The sequence below is a fragment of the Apus apus genome, chromosome 1, assembly GCF_020740795.1.
Source record: "Apus apus isolate bApuApu2 chromosome 1, bApuApu2.pri.cur, whole genome shotgun sequence".
NCBI classification, from domain to species: domain Eukaryota; kingdom Metazoa; phylum Chordata; class Aves; order Apodiformes; family Apodidae; genus Apus; species Apus apus.
This window is the reverse complement of record NC_067282.1, coordinates 74,967,233-74,986,070: the sequence shown is the minus strand read 5'-3', so window position 1 is coordinate 74,986,070 and position 18,838 is coordinate 74,967,233.

The following is an 18,838-nucleotide window of genomic DNA, read 5'->3' as shown; positions in this document are numbered from 1 at the left end:
TATTGTCATACATCCAGCTTGGGAACAAGTAAGCAATTGAGCCTTTTTAGGGGCTAGGGGCACAAAGATTTTGAATAGAACTGTGAGATTTTGTTTGGATGGGTATTTCTCAGTGGATTTGTGCATGGGCTATATAAAATCCTATTTTATTTACGTATCAGTGTGTGTGTTTATGTACATACAGGCACAGGGTAGCATCAAGAGCAACTGAGTGATTGAGAAAAAACTATGAAGAAATAGATCTGAAATCCTTGAAGTAAGCCAGATCAACTTTCTAAATCATGATTTATCCATCCACTTGACCCCAGTTTTTCCTCTTCAGTATCCATCTTGCCCATCCTCTGGGCTCTGTCACTTTGAAGAAACCTCAAAGATGCATAACTACCAAGGCTCAAGAATTATCCCTTCACCAATTTACTCATGGAGAAATGGTTCTTTAAGCTAACTTACATCAGCTAGTGCAAAACTCTCTTACTTTGCATGAAAAGAGAATGACAACAATTCTAATGCCTGCCTTTTGGACTATGCACTTAAGTCCTCAAAGTGTCTTTACCTGATTTTTGATTACGGAAATTTTTCACAACATCGACACAAGATGCTGTAATTAGCTACTAAGAGGAAGAGAGACTGTAGGTTGTATATTTATAGATCTGATATTTCCTTGGACCACCGTCTCCAAAACAAGGGGAGGGGTGTGGAGTTGAGCCAGGACTTTGCCCTGCTTCTTATTAATCTTGTTAATGGGATCACTATTCAAATAACTTGAAAATCGCTGCTGGTAGTTTGCAGTGGGTATTCAAATATGGCACTTCTTTTTTACATCAAAAGTTTACTTGCAGTGGAGAAAGAAATCAAAACACAAAGTGCTAGACAGGTTTTACTGGGAAAGTAGTATCTGTCCTAGTCATCAGTGGTTGGAGAATGATGGAGACAGGATCCCAAGACAGCCAAACTGCTGGCCACAAAAAATACAGTCTCTGGCAGCACTGCAAGGAAAATGACAGCTGCAAAGACTTTGATAATTTTATATTTTGCTGCTTCTAACTCGTATCTGAATACACAGAGAGCCAAAACTAAATAAATGGCTAGTGAGAAAGTCAGAGAAGACATTGGCTCTGAGCAGATGACTGTAGTTTTTATGGTGTGGCAGTAACGCTTCCCCACTCTTAGACAATCTGCTAGATGCTCAGAGAAACCTAGTCATAAAGTGAGAGAAATCACTGTTATGAAGAAATATTTATAAGGCACAGCATAGCCCTTGCATGAGACACCAAAAAAATAAATCCTAAATGTTCCAACATCAGTTCAGTAAAGTTCTCTTATTTCCATACTCTTATATTGTTTCCCAGTTCAGTTTTATCCAGAATACACCCCCTACTTCTTCATATGCTCCTATATCTGTAATTGGCATGTTCTTACCTTCTTGGTGCAGAGGTTAATCTTCCTTAGAGGCTCGGCTTTTATTTCTGATTAATTTTGCTCAAGACTGTTCTGCATTTCACAGAAATGTTACATGAAACTGCTTTGGAAATCAAGTGGTGATGCTCAGAACACTTTACATTAGACCTACAGAAAAATTTCCAGGAACATTTAAAAAATAAACAAAAAGAGCTCATTGATTCTTGCTCTTTTAGGACAGTAGTTTTAAAATTGTCAAAACTTACTGCTTATTGCTACAGAAGCACAGGAGAGATGATACCTACTGTGTCCAGGTAAAGCCTTATTGATTTTTTGCAAATGTAAATAAATGCAGCATTACAAGTAGCTTCTTTTGTAGCTCATTTCCCTACATATATGCATAGCACAAAAGTCCAACTTATTAATGTAATATTCATAAACTTTAGTGGTTCATTTAATGAGCAGGTGGCTGTTGCTCCAATCTGTGGATCCTGAGGAAATACACATTAACCTTTCTGAAACTGAATAAGGCAGAACAAGATATTAGTTTAAATGCAAGCCAGGGCTAATTCACATAGCTTGTTCTGAAGGTATTGTCCATCAGCTAATACAAATTCTTGTATTTTGTTTCATGCTGGAGATTATGGTTGTCAGATTTGGCTAAGTGATGGCTGCACAGAGTATCTAAAGAGCACAGGAGTACTAAGAAAGGTAAAGTTATGTTACTTTCATAAGCCCCTGAGTATTGCGTAGCAAGGATGTCACCAAACAGCCAGATCAGACTGGCCAAGAAGGAAATATCATAGAGCATAAGAAAACAAAGTGGCTTTCTCATCTGCTGCAGAAAGGGTCTGCTTCTGGAGTGGTATTAATGGAATAGCAGAGGAGCAGACCTGTGCAAATTGGATACTATTTATGGAGCTGGATGGAAGACATCAAACCTCTATGAAGCAGTTCTTCAGGCTGCTTGTAGACTTAGGAGAACTTTCATTTCACCCTCTACTTCCAAAAGGAGGGAAGCTGCACCATTCTTTTAGTACATAATAAATGTTGAGACACTGACAAGCCAAAGAAGTCCAAAGGCCTTAGCTGAGGTGGTTACTATAGTTAGCCTTTCACCCCTGGCTTAAGGAATCTCAATGAGTATAAGTTTAGCTAATAAACTGATAACTTGTAAAAGGGTAGCTTATAAAAAAATGTAATAGAGCATGGAAGACACATCTATATGTATTTGCATCTACTACAAACATAGCTCTTAAAATCTTTTAAATCTATATAAAATCACACCAAAACCCTTAGAAATATATCAACTTTACCCTTCTAATACATAGGTAATAGTACAAAGAGCATAACATCCAGATAAACTGATGTAGAAATAGCTAACTGCTAAATTCATACCTGGTTTACTGAATTATTTGTGCTGGGATAAAAAAAGAAAAATATAAGAAAAAAACCAACACAACCTGAAATCCCTGGCTGTCTGATAGAGGATAGAGATGAGGTTGGAGTTCACGAGGCACAAGTTCACAGATTTCTATTCTCTTGCACTACAGGAAAAACATTAACATCATATTGGGAGTCTGAAAGACTTTCACTAACAGAGTATATAGCCTGCAGATACAATCAGTACAAAGGCAGGCTCACTACATAGTTGAACCTGAGATGTATTTTGGCACTGGAAGACAGCCAGTGAGTTTAGGAGTATGCGTTAAGAGAGTTATCAAAATAATTTCTCATGGGGAATAGTTAATCTGTGGAGCAAATGCAATGAAGACTCTCTGTATCTGTGGTGCTATATAGAACAGGAGGAACACACAGAGACAAAATGCTGAGGGTGGGTAAGAAATAAATACAAAAAAAATTGCCAGTGCTTCTGATGAACAGCCCTCCTCCCACTCTTGGAAAGCAGAAGTGGTCCCAAACTCCATTTGAGCTAAATCACATGAGATTCATTATTCCATCTGAAGCACAAAGCACATGTTAGCACTAAATCATTTTTATGAAATCTGGAATATATAATTCATTCTATACAGCCTCCTCCCCTGGAGATTTTTATTTCATTAATGAAAAATAAAACTCTTGTTAAAAAAAAAAATAAATAAAAATTACACTGTTCAGCATTTCCACTTAAAAAATGCCTTGATCTCAAAGGCAGCCTCATCAGTTTAACAACGTTTGTTGATTACTTTCCATTAGAAAGGACCAAAAAATACAGCTTTGTAAGTGGCAATTTAACCTTTGAATTAAAATACACCTCTTTTTTTTTTTTTTTTTCTCACTCTCTTTATTCCCTCCCCTTTTAGGTATTTATTATTCACCTTCTTTCTGCTCTGCTCTGAGAGCTTTTACCAAGGAATAAACTGATAAAAAGCAAAGCTTGGTTTCATCCCAACAGGAAGATACCTGGGAACACAAGAGGACTAATGACAAATTGTCCCATTGCCTCTGTTCTCCACCTCCCGTGTGTGAAGAGTTATCAGAGCGGAAGACCATCACAAGAATTTCTAAATCAAAGAGAGGACATTAGCATTGAATTTTGGACCTCTGCTTCTTGTGTAGACCAGTTGATCTTACGGCAACCATTTCCATCAGAGACAAGCAGCTCGGTACTGCTCTCTGCTGCTTGTTTCACCTTTTGCAGCAGCAGCAGCTTTAAAACTGTCATCGCAAAGAGAGAAATCCCTGGTGTGGGGAAAGAAACAGGAGAGGATGTGATCACTTCAAGCACTTCATTCTACAGTTAAATTCAATTCCAGCCTGTGTCCCATTCTCTCCTCCCATACTTGAGGCTTGATTTCTGAACTGTCTCCTTTTTGAACTTTAGAGAGGGAAAACTCCTCTATTTTTTCAAGTTTTGTTCCTGGTCTCATACAATATGCAAACTATCTTGCATCCACCTTTCCAAAGAAAAATGCATGCTATTAAGATCACACAAGGCATTACTTGTTAATTCCAAACATTAGGGCATGCAGCTGACTGCAACTAAATCAAACTGTTATTTTTAAACCCCATGAAAATATTACAGCAATGGGGAAAAGGGGGGATGGGCACCAGCTCCCTGAAAAGCACAGAATGTTTGTAAACAGAGCTGGACAACACAGCTGGCTCATTCCTCCTTCTTAGCATGTTTTAGTGAAATGACCCTGGGGTTCTGTCAGCCACTGTGGTCTAAGAAGGTATTAGAGAAGCTACATTCAGTCTAGCAGTAGGTCTGCAAATGCAACCACACAACTGTCAGTACATAGCAGGGATTCCAAAGGAGATAAGGCGAACAGCACAGAGCTCTCAATCTTGTCTTATCTACTACTCGGGAAACTACCACAGCAAACTGGCAAAGTTGCTCAGCTCTGCTTCAAAAGTCTCAAAACAACCTATCTTGTCTAAAGCAGTGGTTAAGACAGCACATTGTATATGGCCATAAAGAGCAAAAGAATGCAAGCTAGTGCCTTGCCTACTAACAGAAGGCTGTGGCTTCACCAGGCATCAGAAGAAAACTTTGATCAGCTGCTCTGGCTACCACTGAAGCAGAAGCTCTCCTGTTAAAATATTTACAGCTATTAACAGTACACAGTAATAGAATATGCTGGAAACTGTTACAGAGTGAACATGTGAGAAGGGGTTTTGAAAATGAGACATATGCATGGTGACCCTAATATGCTGTAGTAGTAAGTTTCAGAAAATGTCAAGAAGGTTGCTGAATACTCTAGGCATACCCACTCCGACATGTTCATATCAATGGTTTCAGAATTGCCTCAGCTGGAATAGGACGGCAGATGCAATCACACTGGTTTGAGTACCCCCTCCCCAGTGTGTTTCCAAAGGAGCCTGATTTTGTTAGCCATGCAGCTGCACACAACCAAGACATCAGAGAAAATGCCAGCTGTAACAGGAGGCTAAAAACCCAGGTAGGGAGGAACATCTTGAAGCAACTAGACTTAAGAGCTCTACTTTCAGATGCAGCCCGTTGTCCTGTGTGAAGTCTGTGCCTGTGAAACGTCTTTTCCTCTTTCTTCTACTCACAACATATGACCTCATTAAAGTGGGAATCACACAAGAACACACAAGTTAATTACCACAGGAATCACACAACTGTGCAACACTTGTCACCACATATGGCTTGCTAGCTGCAGTTTTCTCTGCTGAGACTTCTGGATCCCTGTAAAATGCAAACAGCAAGCAACAGTAAATTGAGAAATAATTCTTTCCCAGCTGACTGCATTCTGTAAAGGAATGAAAAACCCAAAACCAATACTAGTATGTTTTAGGCTGGGACCCTGTGACGTCAAGGATTTAAGACTCAGTAAATACTTTATAAGAAGTAGTGGATTTATATCTTTATCGTGCAAGGGTGGTGCAACAACAATGGACTAGGATAGATTGGATTTTTCAGGTAGTTTTCTATTTTGCTCTGATGCAGGTTTCAGCTCAAGTACCCAAGACACTTCCACTTTGTTCTGAGGGAGCAGGACTGTCTTACATACTGATTTTGAATTCTACTTCCAGCTTTCTGGTTGTTATTACAGGTGGCTATGAGATGTGCTTTCTGGATGTTACTTATACAGCCTAGTCCATTCAGTTCCTCTTGAAACTCAACTTTTATTGCTTCAGTGCTTAGGGAATGAAGAAGATCTTGTTATTGTTTTAATTTTGCACCTAGTGTCAACATTGGTATTTCCACACTTATAACAAGAACAAAATAACACCAAGAAAATTAAGACATGCTGCAAAGGGACAGTTCTTTGGCTTTACTTTTTACATTCAAGTTTTATCATCACTCTAATTGAAAGCCTAAATAATGTAAGAAAGCTATCAGGTGTGTTAAGCAGCAATTGCTAACCTTTATAACAATGGGAGCACTGTTCAGGATCTCGGTGATAGTGTTCAGATGCTGATGTCCCACCATCCATGCCTGAGTATGAAAAATAACTCCTTGCCTTGGAATTCACACTTAAAACCAGAGGAAATTCAGCATGACTCTACCAGGGGCAGATGCTTAAACAAGTCAGATGTCTCATCACAGGTTGCATGGGAGGAAAATGCAGGAGAAAATTTTAAGCAATTGATTTTACTTGCAGCATTACCAATGTGGACCTCTAAACAAAGCAGTTTTGTTGAATCCAGGACTGGTAAAGCCAGGCTGAAGAACAGATCACCAGCTCCCCCATGGGAATATTCAACCAGATGAAGCAGACATGCAGTGGCAGGGCCAACAATGAAAATTATTAGAGAAAGTGATTCATTTCCACTTTTTCTTTTTAGAACCATCTGGCAGTGTGATTACAAGACTAGAAGCAATAAATGCAGTTGTGTTCAGCCTGACAAAAGCTGGCTAACAAGGACTGTTTTCAGTGAAAAAGAGAGCTGTAAGCACGTATCTTACACTGACTTTATAACTGCAAGGAACCCCCAGATTTCTTCCTGTCAAGCAGCCCATATGGCACCCTGATGAGTGACTTTAAACAGCAACCCACTGAATGATTAGGGAGTTCTGAAACAGTCCACATATTCTGTGGAGTTTGTATAAACTTCCTCCATTTATTTCTAAAGCATTACGAATAGCTCAGTTTTTCAGAATCGAAAACTCTATGTTCTGTCACAGGAGAAGCAAAACTCAGAAAGGAAAAAGGTATCCCACAGACAACTTTGAGAACCACATTCAAATGTCTGTAGAGACTAGTCTTTATTCCTGACTGTAATGCTGGCTGCACACAAACCATCTCACTCTCCTAAAGCTGCATGTGTATTCATACATGGCAACTGTAATGCCTCTTTCTTCTGGAAAACCCTTCAGGATGCTGGTGGATCTGCAAGGCAATGAGAAGAAAGACCTTTTATCATGGAAAAGTTTATGTAGGCCTGAATGTCCCATGTCAGGTGAACAGGGCTCTGTGCATTCCTCAGTTGGCCTGACAGAAGTAATATTTAAAGCACTCTAAAGATGCTTCATTGCTTTACAACCATTACTCACTCAGGCGGTTTCCCAAAGGCATATGTGTAAAAGGTTATGGTAGGTTTCAAGGAAGTGATCCCTTTCTCATTCCAAAAAAAGGAGGGGAAAAGGGATTGTTGCAGTAGCTTAGTCACTCCACAACCTGCTGCCAGGGTTGCAGTATCTGGTCTTTGGGAGTTCACAAGCTTTGGGAGTTCACAGTGACTTTCCCATCTTAGCAGCTACAAGCTTTCATTCGTTCATCCCTGACTGAAGGCTGTCACAAAGAACGGACTAGCACCAGAGCCTTCATTACTAGGAATAAAGCCTTAGCAGAGAACATGCGTTTCACCTCATTCAGTTTTCACATTAGACTCTTATTTGGACTATGCACCTAATCTCCACCATTAATCTGTTACATGGAAAGCTAATAAACCTTTAAACTACTGCCTTCTAGAGAAAGTCTCCAATTTCGGTTAAAATGATACCCAATATGACACACTCTACAGAATTTGCTTTGCCCTTGGCTAGTTGCCAGAACAGAGGAAGCTGCTTGCAGCAGCCCTGAAGCACTTACCCAGTATGAGGAACCTCAGAAAACATACAAACAGATCTACACAGTTCCATGTAGGTGTTAGATACACAAAGGAATTCTCTAATACTAGTGAAATACATGCTATCTTTCAATTATTTCAACTGTCAGGCTCTTAAGGGCGGCTTACATAAAAGTTTCAAAGCATCCCAAACAAGTTGCCAGATTTAGATTTCCGCCACATCAAAACTTTGAGAGTCTTTAAAACAGTTCTAAACACTGCAGATGACAACAACTGTGTTCTAATACAAAATACTCAGGCTGTTAAATGACACAGATGTACTTAGCTATTGCATCATTTACAAAGTAAAGCACTTAAAACCCAAGCAGTGAGTATTAAAGGACATAATAAATTTTACATTGCCTATATAACAAACATACATTATTCATGTATTATTCACATTTACATAAAAGGAATGCATTTTTCATCATTACAGAATAACCTTAACTCTGACCTGTGGATTTTCTCAATATATTTGTTGTACTAGTTTTAGTTTCTAAATATTTTATTTTAAGTGTTACATGGGAAATACTATAATTCATTAACTTTATCAACTGACAATTAGTTTTTCCAGAGAATAGCATTGAATACATAGTTTCATAAAGTGTATAAAAGTGTTGATTTATGGGAAAATTATGCATCTTGATTTGCATTTGGGAATGATTAAAGTATTATTAATGTGTAGATACATCTTTTAAGTTTGCATTGGGATTACAGTTGAAGTTTAGTTATGAAAATACGTGTTTCATCCTTCAAAACCCCTGACTCCGCATTTGAGCTATCAGCCAGATGTAAAGGGATCCTTAGTGTTCCTTTCAATCTGCAACTGGATCAGAGAACTGTATGGTCAAACTCAAAGACTCCTTTATTCCAGGCAGTCATGCATGTGCTTACAGTTGCTACTTAAAGCAGTGCCAATGGAGTTGATCTGTGGATCAGGATTAAGACTGATATGGGCAGGCAAAATTTGTATCTTACTAAGTATAGAGAAGTGAGATCAAAAGGGATCTCCTTGGTCATCTTTCTTCATGCTTACAGGAGTACAAAATGTTTACACATTGAGGACATCATGCAGATGCCATTAAGCTGGTGATGTTGTTAAGTATTCATCTGTTTAATTCTCATTGCTTCTGTTGTCTATGTATTTCAACACACTAATATAATTTGGCTATTTTACTGCTTCTAATACAGCTTGGATGACGTGCAAAATTTGCATACAAATCAATGTTAATATTTTAATTACTTGAAATGCTTTATTGTGCTAATGAGATAAAAATAACCTACTAAGTTAAATATGCATCAAAATGCTTCAAGGATTAAGGTCACAATTCCCATCCCACTTCTTGGAAACAAATGCAGAACCATAAAAACTGACCATCAATGCTTAAAGCCAAAACCCAAGATTTACATTCATCTGTCCTTTTGGTTAATCAAGCTAATGACCCAGGCCCTTTAGAGATAGCACATCATCCCCTAACATTTACCAGCCTTGTTTCAACACAGCATCTACAGCAGTAGCTCCCTTATTGCAATACTTATAATAATGTAGTTTGTGGTGGTGGATTTTCTGCTGGCTTTCTGCCATGTAAGTCTTTAAAATAGGTCTGTCCATACTGAAGCCAGAGCTCCCTTTTTGATTCTCATTTGTCTTTGTTTGCTGTTAGGAAATCTGAGTGCAAAACAGAAAGTTAAAGAGGAAATTAGGGAAAAAAAAATCAATTAAAGGACAGCAAGAATGCTTTGAATGAAAGTTGTAAAAAAATTGCACATCAATACAAGAGAAACCTATCAATTTCCTTATTGTGACTATTAGAAAGCAGCAGCTTCTGCTTGCCAAAAGCATGAAATCAGTCATTCTTTCCTTTATCATTATAGATTATGGTGACATGACTTAGGTATGGTATGAGTGGTGATCTAATTATCAACTGACGAGTCATGCTATACAATTTTGGTTGTAATCAGTCATGTTCTAAACAGAATCCAAGTTACATGCTGGTAATTATCCACTGTGGATGAAAAGATGTGATTTATTTTTCAAACTGACAATGCCATCTGATACATTAATGAAAAGGCTACAAAAAAGAATTCACTGTCTAACAAAATATTTACAGAGCATAAAAATTACCTACATTTCTATAGATATCACAACCCCTTATCTTACTCATGCATGGTAATGATCAGCTCAGAGTCCACCATTTCACTGATGAAACTATGTTGTCTTTCCTCAGTATATCCCTTCACATTTTACATTGAATTTAATCTGCAAAGTTAAAGTAGGCTATATGAATAAATTCAGTCTTATGCATGTTTGCTAGCCCCTTCAAAGGAGGCCAAAAGCCTTATAAAGCAGATCTTCCCTTTAAATAAGTCATGATGACTCCTCTCAAGTAGGTTTTCCCGTGTTTATAGGCATATTTTTTATAGTTTTAACTAATTAGCCTGGGAAAATTATCAAGATCAGAGGCTCCTGATGCTGCTGTAAAGACTGGTTGTCATATTTGTCATACTTCAGTCTTCAGCTCCTAAAGAAATATTAGCATGCCCAGTACTTACCTTACATAGCTAATAGCACCTGATTCTATAATCTGTTAGTGCTTGCTTTAACTGTTTTCCCCTTCACCTTTCCTATGGTTGCTTCCAACATAGTTCAGTGCTCCAATGATTCTCCTACCCTGAGAAACCATACAGGGTTCTAACATCTGAATCAAAGTTGGGTTCTATAAAGCCATAAAAGGAAAAATGTTCTAAAGAAAACAAACCACTAATAAAAATACTCAGATTGCATACTGCAGTTAGATAATGCAACTTCATATAGCCACCTCATTTGAATCATAGAATCATAGAATATGCTGAATTGGAAGGGACCCATCAGGATCATCGAGTCCAACTTCTGTCTTTGTGTAGGGCACCCCTAGAATCACAACATGTGCCTGAGAGCATCATCCAAATGCTTCTTGAACTCAGGATGGCTTGGTGCTATGACCACTTCCCTGGGGAGCTTGTTTGCTCTACTCAAGATTTCTTGTGCTAGCTCAGATAAATATTAGGTAGTACTCAGCACACTAACCTCTACCTGCCAGCAGATAGTGGTAGAACAACTCCAAACACCTTGGGTCTTCCATATACTGCCAGTTTTGTTTAAAGACCTTTCTTGTGAGATTAAGCTCTCTGGATTTTGACCTTTGTAATGTGTATTGGGTCGTACTCTGAAGCCCTTCTGGAGCAAAGCAACTGGATTTGCCAAGAAAACCTAGCTACATGTAGAAACCACTTTTCCAGCTAGGCAGCAAGAAACATACTTGAGACAAGAGACTTTGTCAACTCAAGCACAGCCCTCAACAGCATCATAAATGTATGCTCCAGACACCCCTATTAGGCTGAATGCTGCCAGTGGAGATGTTTCCTTCCACAACTATACAAAGAGCCTATTTGACTCAGCACCTAACTTCTAGATTAGTATTATTTGAAGAGACTAATTCAAACTTTTGTGATTCAGATTCTCCTTCATAAAACATGGGGATGAGAGTCCTGTCCTGTATCTCAGGGGAGAAAACACATGAAATACTTCAAAACACTCTGATACAGCATTGGGAATAGAACTCTCAAAATTAATGCCTGCCAGGGAACTCAACAACTGTTAATTTTTGTCTTTTGGAATTTTTTGTACATTTCAAGAAGTTTCTACTTCAGCTCAGCTGAATACTATTTTAACTTATCTAGGCTAGCTTAGACAAAGACTTTTCTCTCAAAACTAGGCTGAAAATGTTATGAAAATAGATTGTTTGAGTAGTCTGGCATTTTATACCAATTTTACACCATTTTACCCTAGATTTTCATAACAAGAAGGTGACAAAATGTAACAATAGGTTTTTTCACTATTAGAGAAGTATAAATTTTAGTTGTAGGCTCTGTTTGGTTTTTATTTTATCATATCAATTTGATCTTCTGTAATAAATATAAAGTTAATGCAGAGTTTATAAAATAGGTATTATTATTTGTTTAATGGCCCATAACAACTGCCGTAGAGAATTTATATTTCACAGGTCATTGCACTGATAGATTGTGACAGCTCTTCTGAAGATGTTCTGGTCTACTGGATCATTACAGAGAGCATGCACAGACCGTATATCTGTGTCCTAAATATCCTAGTAGCATATTGCTCAAAACAGTTAAGTGAGAGTTAAGAAAGAGACTCATTTCAGAATACTTGTTTTGTTTTTAAAGGCAAACCAGCATGAGGAACATTACAGACCATTTGCTAGCAAAAGCCTGAAAAAGTCCTGTTGCAAGTTATAAATTTTTTTTTATGTATGTACTGCTGAGGCAAGTGGACACATCACAGAAGATACAGGAAGAAAAGGCCCTGTCTCAATGAACTTACGCTTTAAATCCTGATCCTACAAATATTTCCCTTGTTTTACCACACAATAATGAACAATCTGCCCAGATTTCATTTACAACAAGATATCTAGTCCAAGCCCTGGAAGCTACATATATACCTTCCTCCTGTGAATTGTCCATGATTTTTACAGAAATTGTTTGTATAGGCCCCTTTCTTGTTGCATGATTTCGGACTAGATTTAGCAACTGAGGGAATCCTTCAGCAAACGAGAGGGAAAACACTAAGAATAAAAGTTTTAATAACCTGTTACCATGAAGCATCATTCCAGACAATGTGCACATTTTGATGATTATGTTAGTCTCTTGTTAAAATGAAGATGAACATTACTGATGCCCTCTTAGGATTCAGAAACTGGCTGAAACAAGGCTTTTTTCCCCTCTTCTACTTCACCTTAAAATAAATGAAATAATTCCTCCAGCTGCTACCTCATCCTGTCTAAAGTGAACGATCTAAACTTGGAACTGTTTACTAAAATAAGGCATAATGAAAACACTGAGATCTTGAATTACAGTGCTGAGAATGGCACCACTCAGCTAGTGGCTTAAATGCCACAAAATTAGTCGATACTTGCAAATCAACCCACAGTATTTGCAGGTCAACCTACTTGCAACAACCCACAACAGAAGCATGCAAACAAAGAACCACATAGGATGGGAACATATTACTAAAATGGTCAATAAACATTAGAATGCAGAAAGTGGATTAAGTCAAAACTTAAGCAGGCTTAGATTCAGGAAGTGGAGATTTCACACTTAGCCTAGGACTGCTACTGATTTCTTCAGAACAGCTTTCCAACAGCCACCTCCTGCAGATCTTACCAACCTCTTCTCACCACAGTTTAAAAAGATTCTGAACCAGATGTTGCTTAAGAATAGAGGAAGGCTAGAGAAACAGAAACCCTGTTAATAACAAAATTGGCAACAGTGAGGTGTGGAAATGGTAGACTGATATATAATGAACAGCATAGAAATGCAAAGGTCAGTTCTTTAGAAGTACAAAAGTGCATCTCTTTTGTCTAAGAACAGCTGCCATCTCTCATAATGAAGCCCTAACATGAGACAAAAATAATACAAGGTTCAGTATTTTTACATTTATGTTGGCCAGTTACCAGCTAACTTAAAATTAGTTCAAATTAAAGGCAGCAGCAAATATCTGACGAAAAATGCTGTTGTAGCCATGATTTGCATCTGGACCTTTGCTAATAACATCCATCTGACAAGCATCCATACCTTCACATAAAGTTTGGCGTTATGACCAGCACCCTCCTTTCCCTGCCTGCATTTTAAAAGGCAGAGCTGAACACCAGTCATTTCCATTCATTGAAAACATGCCAGCAATATAGGAGGTTGCATCTAGACCTGAGCAGACAGAAGTGCCTCCTAGAGCCCTAAGTGAGGCCGTGAATTCTTGAGAAGCATAAGACTTTCTCCTTAGCTTTTCCCCCTATGATTTCTCATGGTTTAGCCCTCAGAGGGCTGCGCACTGTGTGGGCTGACCTTAGTTACCTTTCCTTTTGGCCTTCCAGCTGGCTCAGGATCGACCATCAACTGCTGGCTTTCTGCAGGCTTTGCACTCTGGTGTAAGACATTTCACATTGAGGCATCTCAGTGCTCAGTTTTTGGAAGAGAAAAATAGTGTAAAAATTTCAAACTGTTCATTTGAAGTTACTGCTGAGAAGCTGGCTAGGTGCCTCTTCTTGTGTGGGACACTTTCTATTTTGTGCATAACAAAGCAAACATCATGCTTTTACTAATCAGTCATACGGCTCACTAAGCTTTATCACATGAATGTAAAACAACAGTATCAACCAATCCTTATTTTTTGTATTGTTAATCAAATGTTTTCATACCATATCACATTTTATTTGGACCAACATATTTACAGACAGGACCTAGTTAGGGAAGTAGAAAAAACAGATGAAACAAGTTCTTGGAGCTGTTACTAAGAAATACCTGGTTTTAGCTGTCCCTTCCTTTTGGAAAATAAAGAAAGATGGATGCACCAAGCTTTCATATCAAAAGTAGAGAGAGAAAGATAAGAAAATACTTCTGCATTCTTTTAGATAGAATAATAGATAATAGCCTGAGGTGTCAAGGGGCTGTTTGGCATACAGCTAGTTTTCTCCATGCTTCTCCAAAATCCTCCCACTCCTAGCAGAGATTCAGGACTACTGACATTATACCTGACATTATCCCAGGCCACCGAGCTGAATCTTATGTTGCCTGGTAGAAAGGCATAAAATCCTGGATGGGAGAGGATCCCAAGAAAGCTGGTCAATATTCAAAGATTGCCTCCAAGCCCAGAAACAATGCATCCCAAGAAACAGCAATGCAGGCAAGAATGCCAGGAGACTTGCATGGATGAACAAAGAGCTCCTGGACACTCTTAGATGAAATAAGAAAATCTTCAGAGGATGGACGCAGGGACAGGTAGCTGGGAGAAATACCAAGAAGTTGTCCAAGAAGCCAGGGATCAGGTAAGGAAAGCTAAAGCTTAGATAGACTGGCCAGGGACATCAAGGGTAATAAAAAGTGCTTCTACAAGTACATCAGTGATAAGAGGCAGAAGAGGGAAAACGTGGGCCCTCTGCAGAAAGAAACAGGAGGCCTTATCATACAGGATGTGGAGAAAGCTGAGGTACTGAACAACATTTTTGCCTCAGTCTTCACCAGTAAGGGCTCTGACCACACAGTCCAGGTAACAGAAGGCAGAGGTGGAGACTGGGAAAAGGAAGATCCCCCCACTGAATGAGAAGAGCAAATCTGAGACCATCTAAAGAACCTGAAAGTGAACAAGTCAATGGGACCTGACAAGATCCATCTGTGGCTCCTATGGAAGCTGCCAGATGAAGTTGCAACGTTGCTCTCCATCATATTTGAAAAGTCATGGCAGTCTAGTGAAGCCCCCACTGACTGGAAAAGGGGAAACATAAACTTCATTTGTAAAAAGAGAAGGAAAGAAGACCCAGGGAACTACAGGCCAGCCAGTCTCCCCTCTGTGCCCGGCAAAGTCATGGAGTAGATCCTCCTGAAGGCTCTGCTAAGGCACATGAAAAACATGAGGTGATTGGTGGCAACCAACATGGCTCCACCAGGGGCAAATCATGCCTGACAAATTTGGTGGCCTTTTATGATGGGGTCACAGAATCAGTGGACAAGAGAAGAGCAACTGCCATCATCTACCTGGACTTGTGCAAAGTGTTTGACACTGTCCCTCATGACAACCTGGTCTCAAAACTGGAAGGATATGGATTTGATGGATGGACCACTCAGTGGATAAGGAATTGGCTGGATGCTTGCACTCAGAGAGTAGTGATCAATGTCTCGATGTTCAGATGGAAAGCAGTGATGAATGGTGTCCCTCAGGCGTCTGTACTGGGACCAGTGATGTTTAAAATCTTTGTCAGTAACACGGACAGTAGGATCGAGTGCAACCTCAGCAAGTTTACTGATGACACCAAGCTGTGTGGTGTGGTTGACACGCTGGAGGGAAGGGATGCCATCCAGAGGGACCCTGAAAGGCTGGAGAGGTGGGCCAATGCCAACCTCATGAAGTTGGCATACAGCACAAGGCCAAGTGCAAGGTCCTGCACGTGGGTTGGGGCAACAACCCCAGGCACAAAAACAGGTTAGGCAGAGAATAGATTAAGAACAGCCTTGAGGAGAAAGACCTCGGTGTGTTGATCAATTAAAAGCTCAGCATGAGCCAGCAATGTGCGCTCGCAGCCCAGAAAGCCAACCGCATCCTAGGATGTGTCAAAAGAAGTATAGTCAGCACGTCAAAAGAGGTGATCCTGACACTCTACTCTACACTCGTGAGACCCCACCTGGAGTACTGTGTCCAGTTCTGAAGCCCTCAACACAGGAAAGACATAGAGCTTTTGGAGCAAGTCCAGAGAAGGGCCGCAAAGATGATGCAAGGGCTGGAGCACCTCTCCTATGAAGATAGGCTGAGAGAGTTGGGGCTGTTCAGCCTGGAGAAGAGAAGGCTGTGGAGAGACCCTATAGTGGCCTTCCAGTACCTGAAGGGGCCTACAGGAATGGTGGGGAGGGATTTTTTAGCAGGTTGTGTACCAATAGGACAAGGGGTAATGGTTTTAAACTGGAAGAGGGTAGATTTAGGTTAGACATTAGGAAGAAATTCTTCAGTGTGAGGGTAGCGAGACACTGGCGCAGGTTGCCCAGGGAGGTTGTGGATGCCCCCTCCCTGAAAGTGTTCAAGAGCAGGTTGGACAGGGCTTTGTGCAACCTGATCTAGTTGGAGGTGTCCCTGCCCTTGCAGGGAGGTTGGAACTAGATGATCTAGGCCTCTTCCAACCAAAACCATTTCTATGATTCTTTGATTCTATGACACGTGCACTGTTTTCTGTAGGTCTTTCTGAAGATGTTAATGGATTAACACATTTCCCCGGCACCAGACAAAGCTGATGGATCAGTTATTTTTAAGTACCTCTGAAAACCTTTTCCCTTTCTTCCTAAATCAGCTATAGGAAAATCAAAATAATCACTTTGCCTACAAATACATTTTTACCATTAAAAGATATTATAATTTTTCGAGGATACCCGATTTAACAAAATGTTCCTTTCAGACATGTCTCCCCACAATGAATAAGAAGCCTAGAAACTACTGAAGTGGACTCTCTTAATTATTCTTATTTTATTTAATAAAACTTGTCCCTGTAAAGATTTTCTGTATCCACTTTTGAGGCTTTCCTTTCTAACAAGTCAATTAAATTAACTACTTCAGTCTCTATCAAAATTCTTTAAGCAATGGTCCTCTTATCTTTGCAAGTTGCCACTAGACTTATTTTGAATAAACTCCTCCCCCTTCCTTATAAGAAAAACAAGTGATTTAATATTTGATTAGCAAATACCATTTTACAGTTGTCCATGTTTTTAAATTGAAATAATACTGTGAATTTCAGTATTGATTTCAAGAAGCTTTGTGATGTATTATTCTTGAATTCATACTGTGTATTTCTGGCATGCAAGGATTCATTATCTCTAGGGAAAGGGCAAATATTTGGGAGAAATGAATACAGAAGACAGAATTAAATGGCCTAATTTTTTTTCTCTGATAACATCAGCTTTATTTTGGAAACAGATTCTGGCACCAATTATGCTTTTTTAGCATCTTAATATTAAATATAAACTCTATGCTTACTGTCTGAACATATGTAACATTTAAAGCTTGTCAGAATGATATCGAAATAAATTTGATGGCTAAACATTATCTTGCTCTGGTTTTATGTTTTGGACAAGGAAGATTTCAGAAGAGCAACACATAATAAAATCCACTTACAACAATTACATTTTTTTTGTTAATTTCTGACTTCTTTATTTTAATTTGTCCTAAACATTTCATCTTTGCACAGATTTGACATTTTAAGACAAATAAAAGTTTTTCAGCTGAGAAAAAGGTCAGAACAGGGGAAGACAAAATTATGTATCTATCTGTCTATCTATCTATCTATCTATCTATCTATCTATCTATCTATCTATCTATCTATCTATCAAGGGAGGAAAAAATGAGCAGAACTGGCCCGTGCAGGTTATTGTTATCAAAAGCTTTCTTGTTTGAAAACTGCTTACAGAGAGTGTAGATGCACATGGCTTACTTTAATAGCTGTTGTGTTGCCAGAATAGCACCTAGAGGAGGAAAGCTCTGTGGCAGAGATGGAAAGCCGTGCAAAAATGTGCTGGAGAACCACTGGCATGAAAGAGAGCATGTCATATTAAAACAAATGGTGATGTTCTGCATGGTTTGAAGAATCATCTTGTGGCTTAGGCACTAGACTGGGACTTGGAAGATCATGGTTCAGTTTCCAATTTTGTCATAGTCCTTCTCTGACCTTGAGCTAGGCAATGTGTCAGTTAAATGCAGATTTTTCTATCAGCGAGGAATAGTGCTATGCTCAGCAGATTTTTATCCATTTTGACTGCAAGCTTTCTGAGGCAGGAACTGTCTCCTACTGTGTGGTTGTACATTAGATTTAGTGCACTTCGGCTTCTCAGCTGGGGCCTTTAAGCTCTAGTAATGAGGATTATGATGATTTAGGAGATGTGTTTTTTATTGCAGTTGTCAGTTGTGCTTGATTAGTTCAGATTGGAATTCAGGCTTCTGCTAATCTGCCAGTTTAATGTGAAATGCAGAATGTTGCAGTGTGCTGAGGAATGTAGGAAATATATACCTGAAATAACCTACCTGAAAGGAGGTTGTAACAACATGGGTGTTGGTCTCTTTTCCCAAGTAATGGGATGAGAATAAAGGACCTCAGGTTGCTCCAGGAGAGGTTTAGATTAGATATTAGGAAAAATTCCTTCACCCAAAGGGTTGTCAGGCACTGGAACAGGCTGCCCAGGGAAGTGGTTGAGTCACCATCCCTGGAGGTATTTAAAAGACATTTAGGTGTGCTGCTTAGGGATGTGGTTTAGTGGTGGACTTGCCAGTATTAGGTTAACAGACTTGATGATCTTAAGGGTCTTTTCCAACCTAAATGATTCTATGATTCCATGA